Here is a 15,531-nt window from a genome sequence, read left to right as displayed (position 1 = left end):
ATTACAGCTTTTTGATAATAGTCTTCCTAAGAGGTGTGAGGTGATATCTCACTGTGGTTTTGATTTGCTTGTACCCAATGATAAGTGATGTTGAGCATCTTTTCATCTACCTATTAGCAATTTGTGGTCTTCTTTAGAAAAATTTCTATTCAGGACTGTTTCCAGTTTTTAATTGGGTTATTTATTTTTTGCTGTTGAGTTGTATAAATTCCCTGTATATTTTGGATACTAATACCTTATCAGATATATGATTTGTAAATGTTTTTACCATTCCATAGGTTGCCTCTTCATATTGACGATTGTTTCCTTTGCAGAGCAGAAAATTTTAGTTTGATGTCCCACTTGTTTATTTTTGCTCTTGGTGCCTATGCTTTTGATCTCAATTCAAAAAGATCATTGCCAAGACCAATGTTAACATTTTCCCCTATGTTTACTTCTTGGAGTTGTAGAGTTTAGGGTCTCACATTTAAATCTCTTATTCACTTTGAGCTTATCTTTATTTATGGTGTAAGATAAAGGTGCAATTTCATTATTCTGCATATTAATAACCAATTAATAACAACATTTATTGACAAGACTATGCTTTCTCCATCATGCATTCTTGGCACCTACGACAAATATTAGTTGACTATATAAGCATGAGATTATTTCTGGACTGTCTATTCTGTTCCATTGGTCTATGTGTCTGTTTTCTGTCAATACTCTACTGTTTTGATTATAATAGATCTGTAATATAATTTAAGTCAGGATGCATGATCTCTCCAGTATCATTCTTCTTGCTCAAGATTGCTTTAGCACTTTGGAGTCTTTTGGGGTTTTAGAGTTTTTTTTTCTATTTCTGTGAATATTGTCATTGAAATTTTGATAGTGATTTTATTGAATTTGTATATGGCTTTCCAGTAGAATGGAACAAGATTATTCTAATCCATGAACATGGGATATATTTCCATTTGTTTATCTCTTCTTTGATTGATTTTTGGTTGTTTAAATAAAAATGCTTTACTGACATAGCAAAAAGAAAGCATATTCTGAAAATTGCTTTTTTGCTTGTGTGTATAAACTTTTGATATTTTCATGGCTTAACAAATTACTTAAGGAGAACCTAATTTAAATGTATCCTAGATAAAGTTATGGAAAATATTCTCAAAGTTTGAAAATGAAAACAACCCCCTACCTTTTCTTGCTGACATTTTGACAGATGATGCGCTAGAAAACCTTTGGTGAGAGACTTTAAGATGCTGAAATGAATGACAGTTTCTACTCAGCTAATTGACAACTGGAGACAAAAATAAATCAAATGAAATGCATTATGATATTACTCAAGGGAACAGTCTTTTAGGAAATGTACAATGTTTATTTTTTTTAATGAGACTGCATTTTTTACTAAGTATAGTTGATAATACAATATAATATTGCTTTCAAGTATATAGCACAATGATTCAACAGTTACACATATTATTAAATCCTCACCCCCACTAGTTCAGTTACTACGTCAACATAGAAAGATGTTATAGAACCATGGACTATATTCTCTATGCCACACTTCCATTGCTATGACCAACTTATGTTATGATTGAGATTTTGTGCCTCTTTATCCTCTCACCTTTCCTGCCCACCCACCCCAACCTATCCCCCATGGTAACCACCAGTCACTCCTCATTGTCTATGAGTCTACTAATGTTTTTTAAATAATTTTTGTTTTGCTTTTAGATTCCACATTGAAGTGAAATCACATGCTCTTTAAGACTGGATTTTTGACTTAAATCACTGAACTGTTGGCTACCTCTTGTAAAGAAAAGCAATAACTGCAGAAATAATGATTATCCAATTGAGAAGGTAATAGGCACTGATGGTAAGATCATGAAAGTTCTTCCTTGAAGTACTTAACATGATCCCATTTAAACAATTTAACAGAATTCTATACATTGTTTAAGAACTATCTATTCAAAGAGATCTTAAAATTATAGGCAAATATTGTTAGTTAGTTTTGATAGTTAATATTTTTCTTCAAGTATAATAATCACCATATTTCAAAATCCCAAAGAAATTCCTTGGGTTTCATGATTTCCATCCTTGTTTTTCCTTGTAATGCATTTGATAGAAATTCAAAAATAAGTTGCATATTCTCAAATAAAAATTTTCTGAGGAGAATGTGTATATTTATGAAGGACTCACCCTTGAGTTTCACTATGTGATAGAGTAAATGTAATAATAAAAATAAGTACTTATATCTGTACTTGTCTAAAGAGTGAGTAGGGAAAGTTTAATCTTTTAAAAAGGAAAATAACTTTTTTCCTGAAATGTCTAGCTAATGGAACCATTTGAAAGGAGGAGAACTAATTGGCCTTGAACACCTGCTCTCTGGCTTGTATTGTGCTGTATGTATACTGCTCCATTCATGACAAAGTGTTCAAAAGTCCAAAGTGAAATAATAACATGTAAATTAGAGGTTTTTTAAAAGTTTTAAAAAAAGTTTTAAATTATCATTTTCTATTTTTGTTCTGTTTATATAATTTCTTGGTGTTAAAATGGGTTCATTTCATTATATGGTAGTCGTGGAGCTTGCTTTCATTTTTTATTTAGAAGAATGTTGAAATCCTACATGAGTCCCTAGAGGTTATGGGATGTGATATGGTTTCATGGAATGTAAAATTACAGAAATTATGATTGGTTCTCACAAGATGACCTCATACTGTTTACTATTACCCCAGAAGAATAGATGATAAATTAAGACTCAAAGAAATAATGAACTTTTCCAAGGTCATCCAACAAATAATGAAGAGGTGATGGCAAATTTAGAGAAACAAATTGAAATCAGTTGGGGGTTGAGAAATTAATCTATCAGCTACAGTTGGCTGAACTATTCATGGTTATTGTTCCCTCTCCTGTAAAATCATCTTTTTATACATAGATTAATTCTCTATCTTATTTCTTAGAGCCAGTTTGTGATGTTTAAATGTGACATATTGTCTGTTGTCCCTGGAAATTCCTCTTATCTCTTTCAAAGTTGGGATTTGATGGCTAAACTGCGATACAGGAATAAGTAATGAAAGGTGCAAACAGGAATTTGGGACAGCCTAGATTTGAGATATGTATATTGATTCTCCTTTCTTGAGAGAAAGACCAGAGGTAAGTTCTAAAAATTAAAAATAGGTCATTAAAATAAGGAAAGTCATGGCACAAAATGAGAAAGTTTCCTTGCAAGGTAATTAGCTAAAATAAGGACTAAATCTGAAAACCATGATGATCATCACAGTAGGGGAAAATAGGTAATCAGTGGAAATCCAAGAAGCAGACAGGTGTAGTGAATGAGGCAGGTAGGCCATGATGGATAGCAGGGTTTTGTTTGTCTGAGAAATTGTAGTTCAGGGCAAAAAAAAAAAAAAGAAAAATTCCAGTCCTGAAAGGCTGAAGGCTTGGTTTGGAATTTAGTCACAAAGTTTTTAAGTGGAAATCATTGAGCTACTAGGAATAATCACTGTCTAATTCCTATCTAGGGAAAAGACTATTCTGTATTTGGGGCAAAACTGAGAACTTTGCTGATAGTGAAGAGGGGCACTTGCAAGGGTTCTTAATTTAGTTTCTAATTAGAATAGTGGTTCTTAACTGATTTGCATTTTAGCATTAGCTGTATTGTCTTTTGTTCTTTCTTTTTTCAAAATGTGCATGCCTAGAGAACCTCATACTTCCATTTAATTAAAATGTCTGGGTGTAGAGGGTTTATTATTAACAATTACAACCAGTTCCCTTTGGTGATTTCTTATACACATCCAGTGCTAAGAACACTGGGAGTGTTGCAGGCCCAAGGAACTAAGTAATCCTTTAAAATAATAATCAAGACATTTCAGGGTGCAATAGATACAGATCCTAACACACAAGAAATAGTTACATTGATTATTTTGTTATCCTATCCTATGAAATCAGCCACAGATGACAACAGAATTTCATATTAATGTACTTGATGAATCTGAACATGATGATCATCTCCTGTAAGGAGTACACTAAATAATCAGTACTCAATTTTATGCACACATGGAGACTTTTAATAAAAGAAATTTCAGAAAAAACTTTTTGGTATTTGTGACAGCAAATTACCTTTCAAGGATTAAGTTTGTATTTTTCCAGGAAATTTGAGTTTTTATTAATCCCAAGATCAAGACTCTGGTTAGAAAAATAGTACAGTTTGGTTTGTGTGTTGGGAATGGTAGTATAGATTATGAAGTGATCAATACACATCATAGAGCAAATTTTCCAGCATGAGCCAAAACTGCATTCATTATAGCAAACGAAAAGATCATGCGCTGAATGATAGGGCTTTATGTCCATGTTACAGGACTCTGCTAGAAAAGATCTCAAATTTGTTTTAAAAAATTGTGTAAGCCTTAGAAGACTGGGAATTATAGGCAATCCCCAATTTACAATGGTTTGCCACAATTTTTCAGCTTTATGATGGTGCAAATGTCATAGGCATTCAGTAGAAGTGATACTTTAAATTTTGAATTTTGATTTTTCCCTGCCTAGCACTATGCACTATGACGCTCTCATGATGCCAGGCAACAGAGGGAGTCAGCTATGCAATCATGAAGGTAAACAACCAACACACTAAAAACCATTCTCTACTCATACAGTCTTTCTGTTTCTCACTTTCAGACAGTATTCAGCAAATTACATGAGCTATTCAAGAATTTTTTATAAAATAGGCTTTGTGTTAGATGACCTTGCCCACCTGTAGGCTAATGTAAGCATTCTGAGCATGTTTACGGTGCTGAAACTATGATATTCAGTAGATTAGGCATGTTAAATGCATTTTCAACTAATATATTATCAGCGTATTGTGAGTTTACTGGTATAGAACCCCATCATAAGTCAAAGAAAATCTGTATTTTAGGAGCTGTACATTTCTGATCTTTAGAATGTATACTGGCCCAAATAGGGTGGGAGAGGTGCAATGTTAAGAAACTGCAAAACAAAACAAAACCCTGAAAAAAAAATATGTGAAACCCAAAGGAAACATTTCGATTTAACGTCTGTGTGACAGAGCAGTGCAAAGTCTGAGCAGCATTCGTCCCAGCATGAACAGTGAGGCCGAGACGGCAGTAGGTCAGTAAGCGGGTGCTCAGTGCATGGAAAAGAGAAGCAGTAACGTTGGTGGCAGTTATAGCTACTCTTGACCTCCTCCCCCACCCTGCCCTTAACACTGGAAACTGATACTACTGTAAAACCCACTCTTCTAAACCTTGAGCATCTAAAGATGGGAATAAATGAGTGCAGCAGCACTAACTCAATGGTGTCTTCTACTTAGTATCAGTGGAAATCAGATGCTTCAAAACACAGAGCAGGAGCAGAAGAATATTAATATAGCAGACACATTGTTAGAAAACTCATTATTGGAGCCCAATCTCTCTCCAATGAGCAAACTATTTTGGAGGAACTTCATGGAGCTAGCTTGCCTGCAAGTGGGAGAGAGAGAGCTGCTCAACAAGAGCTTTGTTGCTGACACTGGCATCTCCAGAATGGCAAAACCACGGAGACATACATTTCATGCTTTTTTAAAATCTGAAGAGACAAAGTGTACTTTATATACGCTTTGTTATACTTTCATCATTAAGGAACATCCCTAAAGACCCAAAAGTCCTAATTGAGAAGGAAGTGAAAAATTTTAAAAAGAATCTCCCAAAGTGATGAATTCCAAAATCAAGAGCAGGAATGTAGCTGCTTTTGGTCTGGAAATTACTTCTTGAGAATGAAAGTCGTGCATATAAGAAAATGTATTTGTACAGCCAGTATAAAAGGAAATGTGAGTGACATGATAAGAATGCACAGGTTCTGTGTCTGGGAAGCATTAATAAAAAGAAATTGTGTGAGGAAAGAAATGAAAAATCTTTATCATGTGCCTGAAGAATTAGTGATATTAATATTAAATATAAAAATTATCAGTCTACTTAGAAATCACTTTATAGCAGTGGAGTCAAATAGGCAATAGAATAATTTTCTAAGTAGTCTGGAGAATTGGCATCTTCCTTTTTTTGTTTAACTTTTCTTGTTACTATAGATAGAATTGAAATATAATGTAGCATATAAATTAATAAAGTGGCATTTTTTAGTACAAATGGGAAGTGCTTTAGAAACATGAGACTATTTTCTATATTAAAAGAGTATTCAGACTTACTTGTGAGTTGAACCCATTTCTTTGCTCAGTCGTGCTAGAAAAATTACCATTTGCTTTTGGAAGTCAGGGCTACAGCAAACAGGACTGAACGCACAGGGTAAGAACTTGCCGCTAGTTAGATTTTCTTTAGACTAATGTTATGCCATTTGAGTCATTGATAACAATTAAGCACTTATAGAATGCTTTATATTTTTCAATTTCCTCACTGACTTTACAAAGCAGTTATTAATTAATTTTCCCCCAATGCTTTTAAATTAGAATCATCTACAAATGAGGAAAATGGATGCAGCTGCTATTTCTTTCATGTTTTAGTACAAGATTCATATCTTTCTCCAGGATGTATAAGAGCTCAGCTGAGCTGGGAGAGAGAGAAGTGAGCTGTTGCATGTCAAAGTAGCGGATTGAAGCAGCAAGCCAAAAATGAGAGCTACACCTTTCATCACTTACTATGATGGGATGAGCAAGAGTCTAAAGCTGGAGGAAGTACCACTCGCCTTGTTCCCACCTGCCATGGAGCAGCGCACCTGGCAAAGGGCAGGGGATCTGCTCAGTGCACCTTTCACTGTTGTGGGGGCCCCAGAACAGAAGGCCCTGAGGTCGACAGGGTAGGTGAGAGGGAAGAGTTAGTATTATAAAAACACTGAATCCTAAGTCAGATTGGAGAAGGTACTTCAGGATTTCTCCCTCTTCCAATGGGACGTCTCAGCAGAGGTGCCTGAAGCAGGCCCTACCCACAGCCTCATGATTTTGAATGTCTGCAACTTGACATCAGACATGGAGAGCTAGAGACTGGTAAACTTATAAATTCTGACCATTAGCATCTAAAATTGCTTTCTTTCCTTTATTTTTGTTTATAAATCTGCTTATCTTTTATGTTTGCTAAAGAGACCTCAGAGTTTTGTTTTACCACCATTTCTATAATCATCTAACCAATATAATATATTCTAAAACATAACTATGTAACTTCTGCTTCATTTTCTACCATAAACTCCCCAATATGTTCTGAATTTTAAAATATCATCTTAATAGTAGCTATATGTAAGCACAGTTAAAGCATTGAACTGGATATAGAAGGTGGATGTTTCCTAGAATCATTATTTTATTCCTGTTTCAGTAATTTCTATATGAGTGTTTTGATAAATAGTGAATTTATGGAGCAGATACTGTTTGATCTTATATTGGCACCAAGTAACTGTATCTTTCAAAGTTTGATAACTAACCAGGGCAGAATAAAACCAGGAACCTGAAGTAACAAACTGATAGGAACAGACTTTATTCAGTGTCAACTCATAGGAAAATGTAGTTACCAACTCTACCCTGACTGGATGACAAAACCACACAGATAAGACAACATAAGAGGAGTTGGTAGGTTTATAATACTGGGGAGGATGCAAGATAAAAATCAGAAATATCATCCAAGTAACAAAATTTCAAAATACTATTAAGGAACTTAATGAAAAGAGACTAAAATATACATACTTGGTTGGATCAAATTAAAAAAAACTTCAATACATATTATAGATCTTATAATTGTTTCTAATGATTTATTTAAAAAACATGATTTATGTAGAATTACAGAGCTGCTGGCTGCCAACTATTATAAGAAATGACTAGATAAAATTTGAGTAAATGAAGCAACCTGTTTTATTATTTATTCATTAATTGTTGAGTGTTCTTTGAAAAATTGAAGACTGAACCCAGAACTTAATTAACCATAAGTGGTAAACTAATGGATCAATTTTACACACTATATATTCATGCTTTACAGTTCTTTTCTATGACAATCCACATTAGAAACTGAGTTTTATCTTCCACTTAAAAGTAATTTTTCTGGTGGTTAGAATTTCAGTGTATGTAAATATTCTGCAATGTCTGCCTCTGAGATAATTCTTCCTTTGCCAATTGTACCAAATCCTCCTTTTCCTTTGGTAAAACCTGTGTAACAGATTTGACATTTGTTTCCTGTGTAAGTCTATTCACTTAAAAAAACAAAATTCAGTCAGTGCATCCTTCCTATTTAAAGCCATTTGAATTAAATACATATAAAAGCCCTTTAATTACATAAAGGTGATAGATATGTACATATCATCCAGATTAGTCCATGGTACACTTTCCACTAGGTATGGCCTCAGTCATTTAATTTTTAAAAACTGTGTGTACTGGAGCAGGAAGTGGAGGGCACATTACTGCCTACACACACACACACACACACACACACACACTCAAACACTGATTACTCTCTTTATGGTAAGAAAATTGTCTCCCTTTTTTCTAAATCGTAATCAAGATGATACATGCATCTTATATCACTAGCACACATAATATCAAGACTGCTGCACCTGCATTCAGATTTTAAATGACCTCACAGGTTTTTCTCAGAATATTATGTGGATAATCAATATACATTTATTTTACTGAAGTACTTCTATTGAGGACTTTTCTAAAAGAAATCTGTTTCATGTAACTATCATTTACTTGGGAAAAAATACAGATGTTGAAATTTAAGAGTGACTATGACCAGGCACTGTTCTAAGTACTTAACATGTATTATTGACCCATTTATTCCTCAAAGCAACATTATGAGTAGGCTTTCCAAGGATCTTTGCTGGTAAGAAAATAAGTGTTGAGATACTCCTAACTTCCTCGGGTTGTAGAGGCAGCAAGGGGAAGAGTCAGATGTCCAACCTGGCAGTCCGGCTGTGAAGCACAGGCCTTACCCACTATGTACTAGTCTCTCCTGCACCCCACAAACAAGTTGTTTGCAACTTCCCAAACAAGTGCCACTGTCCTGGCACAGAGCATCTTGTTATTTGGAAATGAAATCCCAGTTGGAATAAATACAAAGGATTAATATGCAGATTAGTTTTTATGAATTTTGGTTAAATATCCATCCATATGCATTTTAAAAATGGAGCCCCAGTCTTCACGGTGACACCCCACTGCCATACAACTCAGAGGTAATTTGTGCTTGGTTGTTGTGTAATCCTGCTGTCAAAATGTCCTGATATATTTCCTTTTCTCCTCCTTTATCAATTGTCTTTATGTTCTATTCATAGTATCTGATTTTATTTTATTACACTTTTAAGGTACATCCACTCATTTGCTTTTTGGAAGTAGATGGCCTATAAATAAGTAAGTACCTTGATTTATTTAAAAAATTATCTTGACTTATAAGTTACCTTGATTTACAAAAATTAATTCAATTATTAGAAGCTTTTCCTACATTATGACTGACAACCAAAAGTAGAGAAAAACTTCCTAATGATGGAATTTTTTATTAGTGTTATAAGTGGCTTGCTGTCAGTTTACCCTTGACTGATTTGGTTACTGTAATTGAGCAAGGCTCTTTATATTTTCAAAGAATAGAGTTATATTTATGGTGACACATTAATAGGGCAAATTATTTGGAAAAAATGTATTGTTTATCCCATTTTACTAGGGAAGGAACTAAAATTTGGGAGTTTAGTTGGCACCAGTTCTGACAGCTTCTAAGTAACAAAATCAATGGTTGGGACAAGATATTTTGATCTTAGACTGGATGTACTTTTCACATCATGGGTATGGATAAATGACTCAGCTTTTTTTTTTTTTTCTGTGACATTTACTTTTCAAATGCTGGTAGAGCACAGGAGAAATTTCAAATAGGAAACCCAGAAAAGTCCAGGAGATAAATATTAGGTTGGAATTTGTGCAAATGACAAGTACAAATGAAGGAATGGTGGAATTGTGGACTAGTGAATTATACTGATGGAAGTTTAGGCAAAAATACAAATGACTTAAAGCACTCTAGTAACTATTGCTAAGTAGGTCACCTACATACTCCATAAATAGCAGTAATAACACATATGGATAATGACAGTTCATTTCAAGGAAACAAAGTCAATAAACACCACCTCTCCCTACTGCCAAATTCTCAGTATATGAGAATTCTCAGTTTTGAGAATTACCAATGTGTATTTAGCAAATGATGGCTATATTCTGAGTCATAGCCAAAGCTAGGAACGTTGTTGTATTTCAGAATTGAGGTCTTCACTCTCTTAGAGAAGTCCTTTTCCCTCTTGACATGAACATCATATACATAACAGCTGGAACTTTGAATATGTAATTTGGTTAAGGTGTTATGTCTCCTCCCAGGCTGGTTGATTATCTTTTTATAGTTTTATGTGTGTCATGTTGTCAGTTTCCCACACTGTGCACTCATTCATAAACTCTTTGGTTAGTTTGGACTTTATTTTGTTAGGAATATATCAGAATCAGAGCAAACAGATTAAGTAGATTAAATTTGAAATATAGTAATTGTCTGAAATGTCAAAATCTACGTTAGGAATTACCAGAGTCATTCCAATGGAACTGGGATTCTTTTCCAACTTGACTATGACATCTTCTTCCCTGAATGCTGGGTAGCTGCTGTTACGTTAACTTTCCAACTCTGGTTTTGTGGTAGACCAGCCACCCCCACTCCTTTATAAATCCATTCTTTCTGAAGATGAATTAAGTTTAGTGATATTGCCATAACCTCAGGAGGTATTTGGACTCCCTCGGGAGAATTTTTATTTCTTTGCTCTAGTTCATTATGCTAAGTGATTTCACTTTTTTCTTTTTTTTAAATGATAGAATGGAAAAGAGACACGTAGTAGCTTCCAAATTCTGACAAAAATAAGACCAACAGCAAATATAACCTTTTTTGAACTAAAGTTTTCAATTATATATTTCAGTTTTCTCCTAAAAAATTGTTTATAGTCCCATTAAACTCTGAAATCCTTGAAAGGAGAGACCCTACCAGTAATCATCTTTGCATTTCCATTGTCCAGCATGGCATGTCATATGTGGTAGACACCCAAAACAGATGTATAGAATAAATGTCTGTATTATTTATATAGCTCTGAAAATATTATTCACTGATTATTTTTTGTCTTTCATTGCTCAGTGTGTATTGTATATATGTGTGTGTGCCTATGGTGACACTTCCCCAGAAGTATTTTAAATATGTTTATTATATATCAGAAGAACAAAGTGTAGAGTAAAAACAAAAGCAATCCACTGACAATAGGAACACCTTTTCAAGTAAGAACAGATCACATCACTTCCCATACTTCCCTATATTTACATAGCAGCTGGTCAAATTTGCAGCAGTAAAAGAAAACATTTATTTATAAATAAGAATGTGGTGCTACACACAGGAACGTCCTGTAGCTACATACATTAATTAAAAGTAAAAATAACTGTTGAGCTCCAAAATCGTGCGACTATAGAGTATCTACTGTTAAAAGAACATATGGGATGTGAACAGTTCCCAGGAATGTGTTGTTTTAATTTGTCTGATTTTTCTCAAACTATTCAAATTCAGTTAGACAATATCCATCATATCATTGATAAGTTTTCACAAATGCCTAGGGTACCTACAGTTTTTCTTGGTTTCACTGGATATGGCCGGTAATTGTAGGTCTGCTTTTGTTATGTATATGTATTCCTAATGTGTGCACGCAATTTAATTAGTAGTTTGTTAAAACCTATACATGTTTATGTTACTCTACAAGAAGTTATGTCAAAGAAATAATCTTCCCATGTTTTCTTCCGTCTGCTACTTCTATAGCTTTTCTTCTTCCTTCCTAATTATAGACCTTTAGTAGAATTTGTGCCTCATATCGAAAATTACCGAGTATCATAATTCTTCCAAGTGGTAAAGATACCTCAAGACAAATGCTGGGCATAGAAGCCACAGGGCATAAATCTGCAAAGAAGTAAAAAGCTAACCTTTTCAAACAATATTGCTTCTCTCTCACTTACCAACTTTACATTTCCCTGTATGGCCCCGGAAGACGGCTAGTCAGCCAGAGACGGGTAAGATTCCTCAAGGGAGGAACAACCTAAGACAGGCACAGTCGCAGGGGGGCCATCAGGTGATCAACAGAGGTGAGGCTTAGAACCTCACCCCGCCCCTGTTTTGAGAGAAATCTTCTGCATCCGTGGATGTTTTGTTGCCCTTGTCTGGCTTGGGCAGACAAGCGCAACAATACTTAGTTATACTTAGTTAATACTTAGTCTATAGGCACAGACCTGATCATCTACATTTGCCCTCTTACAACACTAAATTATGTTTTCTACCTTTATCTTGCATCTGCCTGCCACTTCAGCATTTTATTTAAAAAAATAAATAAATAAGGGAGAAATGTGGGATTCACATATAAATCAAGTATAAAAATCAAATGAATAATCATATCTGACTTGATGTTTATAGTTCATGATGTGTGATCAAAACCGAAAGTTTCTGTGATATGACTGCCCTTGCACTGTTCACCATGTAAGAACTTTTTCACCATGTAAGAACTTGTTCGTTATGCTTCAGAAGATTGAAGACTGTTGAGAATTAGGCTTGGGGTTGGTTAATTATTGTGCATGGACTCCCCTATACAGAATTTTATTGTTGTTAACAACCATTTGATCAATAAATATGAGAGAGGCCCTCTCAAAAACAAATGAATAAATAACTGTTGAAATGTGTTGTTTTGCAAATAATAGCAAGTAATTTAGAATTTTGGTGTAGTATCATCTACCTAATGTAGCTTATTAATAATTGTATATCTTTCTGAAACTCAATTTTCTCAAATGTGTAGTCACCCAGGATGTTGAACATCATATTACAATACAAGTCTAACAATATTTAATATCACAGGATAGTTTATGCATCATATTTTATCAAGTTAGATTTTGGTTACTGATGTGAATTTATATAATTAAATTAAACTCATGTCTACTATTAAAAATAACCACTAAAATGTTTTGTGATTCATTGTATAAGATACTGTAACATCATGCTAATATAGTTTGATGAGATTAGTATTATTTAATATATGATGAGACATCCAATAATGCCAGATGGACTAGGCCAGATCAACAAGTCCTGAGGGTATATAAAAATCAAGTAGAAGAAGAAATATAATTACAAATTATAATTATATTTAACCTGAGTTTCTCCAGGAAATTAGTAAAACATAATTGCTCTTTAAGTATATACTTGTAGTTAACGAAAGCTGTTTCCTGAGAGGAGAAAATATGAAGGGCTTTTTACAATAGACTCCAAAGGCAAGGAATGGTGAATTAAAATAAGAAAGGGAATTTTTGGCAACATATAAACTCTTAGATTAAAACTTCTTACAGGAAAGCCAGTGATGATACAAACAATGGTTTACCACTAGACTCTGAATAAGATTAAGAGGTTACATAAATGAAACACAATGGTCGAGCGGGACTGTTGCCGAGCAGTGGACAGATATCACAGATGTTTGGGGGCATTTCTTATTGTACAAATGGATCGTAGTTCCATGGAATTTCATTTTTTACATAAGCAAAATCAAACGCCCAGAGTATGTGATGAAACCTTCAAATTGCAATGGTTATTTGTATTCTGACTTTTTTCAAATCAAAGATATGAACAAGTACTTTTAAATGAAAGAAAAATGATAATAACAAAAATATCTCTGGTAAGAATGTGGTTCAGAAGAATCCTCCTGGTGCTGGACTGGAGAGAAACAGTGACATCTCTGTCTCTGAAAACATATCCCTTATTTCTACTGTTGAAAAACAAGCCATAATATAAAAAGAGAAGAGCAACAGTTCTTAGCCTTTCCATTAGTTCTCTAAGGGCAACAAAACAAAACGATTGTCTATGGGAAACCCATTTCAGTTAGGGAAAGATTTTTAAAAAGCTCTGTTCTCATGAGGGATGGACAGAAATACATGCCAACCCCAGCATTGTAACTGAAGAAAGGCAAGATAATTGTAAAGGCCACATATCCTACCTTCAGGGACACAGCGTCTTCCTAAAGCTTAATCCAAATATCAGCCTCACCAGTAGGCTAACATGCTTTGTGTAAAAATACCTATCAAATATAGCTGGGAGAACTACAAGAGACAGATATTCTCTATGAAACAGTGCAAAGTAGAAGTAAAAGCCAAGGGTGGACATTGGGGAAAGAACTTGTAACTGGGTAACCCCATCCTAAACACACTATGCCACTAAAATAATTTGATGGCTTTAGGTCACTAAGGTTAACCATAACAAAAATAAACTTCAAGTCTAGTTTAATTCTTTACTAGATGAACACAACCTCCACACTAAAGTCCAAAATTATTTACCTCTCTCTTAATGGTCCTATACAAGATGTCCGGCATTATTAAAAAAGAAAAACCATAAAGCAAATTAGTTAATGCCAGTGGTCATACCGATTCTAAGTGAATTTAGAATGTAAGTGTGACAAATGGTGCTGTCAAGTCCTCTTACTTAAAGGACTAGTTATTGTTTATCTTGAGAAAATGGATGTGAAGGGTTGTATCTGCTTGTCTGTATGAAAGGGTAAGATTTCTTTTTGTCTTTGCAATTGACTAAGATGCACATCCCATTCTGTTTTAATGTTTATTCAACAATATAGCTGTTTTCTTTCTCTTCTATTTTTTTTGGAGTATTTTGGTTTGGGAGAAAATTTTGTTTTTCCTTATATTGACCCAACAATTCTGGTGAAGAGGATCAAATGTCTACTAGTTTCTGAACTGAGCAGAATAGCTGATGGTCTGTGCTCATACCACAGTCAGGTAAGAAACCCCAGATTATTAAAAAGTCTCTGTTTTATCTCTCCACTCTTTTGGAATACTAGCCACATGAACTACCTTCTCCAAATTCAAGATTTTACTATTAAAGAAATGTAGGTTATATGGGTTCTAAAATCCCCTTAGGATCATCATATGGTTGAAAGATAAAGGAAGACAGGAATCTTGCCTGTATGTCTTCCTCTTAAAGAACTAATATTTTTCTGTCGTATTTGGAATGGGTGTATGAGAATCTAGCTTTGCAGAAGACTAAGGATAGTTCTTTTAATTTGGATAAATCACATCAGTTTCCCTGTGTGGCTGACAGAGCAACTTATTTAACTGGTAATGAATTACCTGCTCTGCTTGAGGACAGAGGTTTGTGTTTGGTGGCTTTCCCCTGAGTCCACTTCATACCTAAGCCCAGATTCCACCTGCAAACATCCCTTATCATCAATACACCACAGAGCTAGGAAAGCAGACATGATCAAGGGATCTGGTCAGGGAATAATTGAGAACTTGGATGAGACACTATGCTCTCATATGAAGGCAATGGGATGATGAGTAGATAAATTAGTCACTTGTAAAGAGACAAATAAATAAGGTATTAGGCTGATGAATATTAACCCAGGAAAGAATAACCAAAGTATCATATAATTTACATTTTTTATCTCTGTGTGTGGAAAACCAGTCCTTCCTGTTTGGAATATTAGCAAAGTTGATGCAATTGAGAAGCTACCCAGAATTCCTGAGTCATCCACATGCCTTCCTCACCCATA

The sequence above is a fragment of the Manis pentadactyla genome, chromosome 1, assembly GCF_030020395.1.
Source record: "Manis pentadactyla isolate mManPen7 chromosome 1, mManPen7.hap1, whole genome shotgun sequence".
Classification (NCBI taxonomy): Eukaryota; Metazoa; Chordata; class Mammalia; order Pholidota; family Manidae; genus Manis; species Manis pentadactyla.
This window is presented reverse-complemented; position numbering follows the sequence as displayed.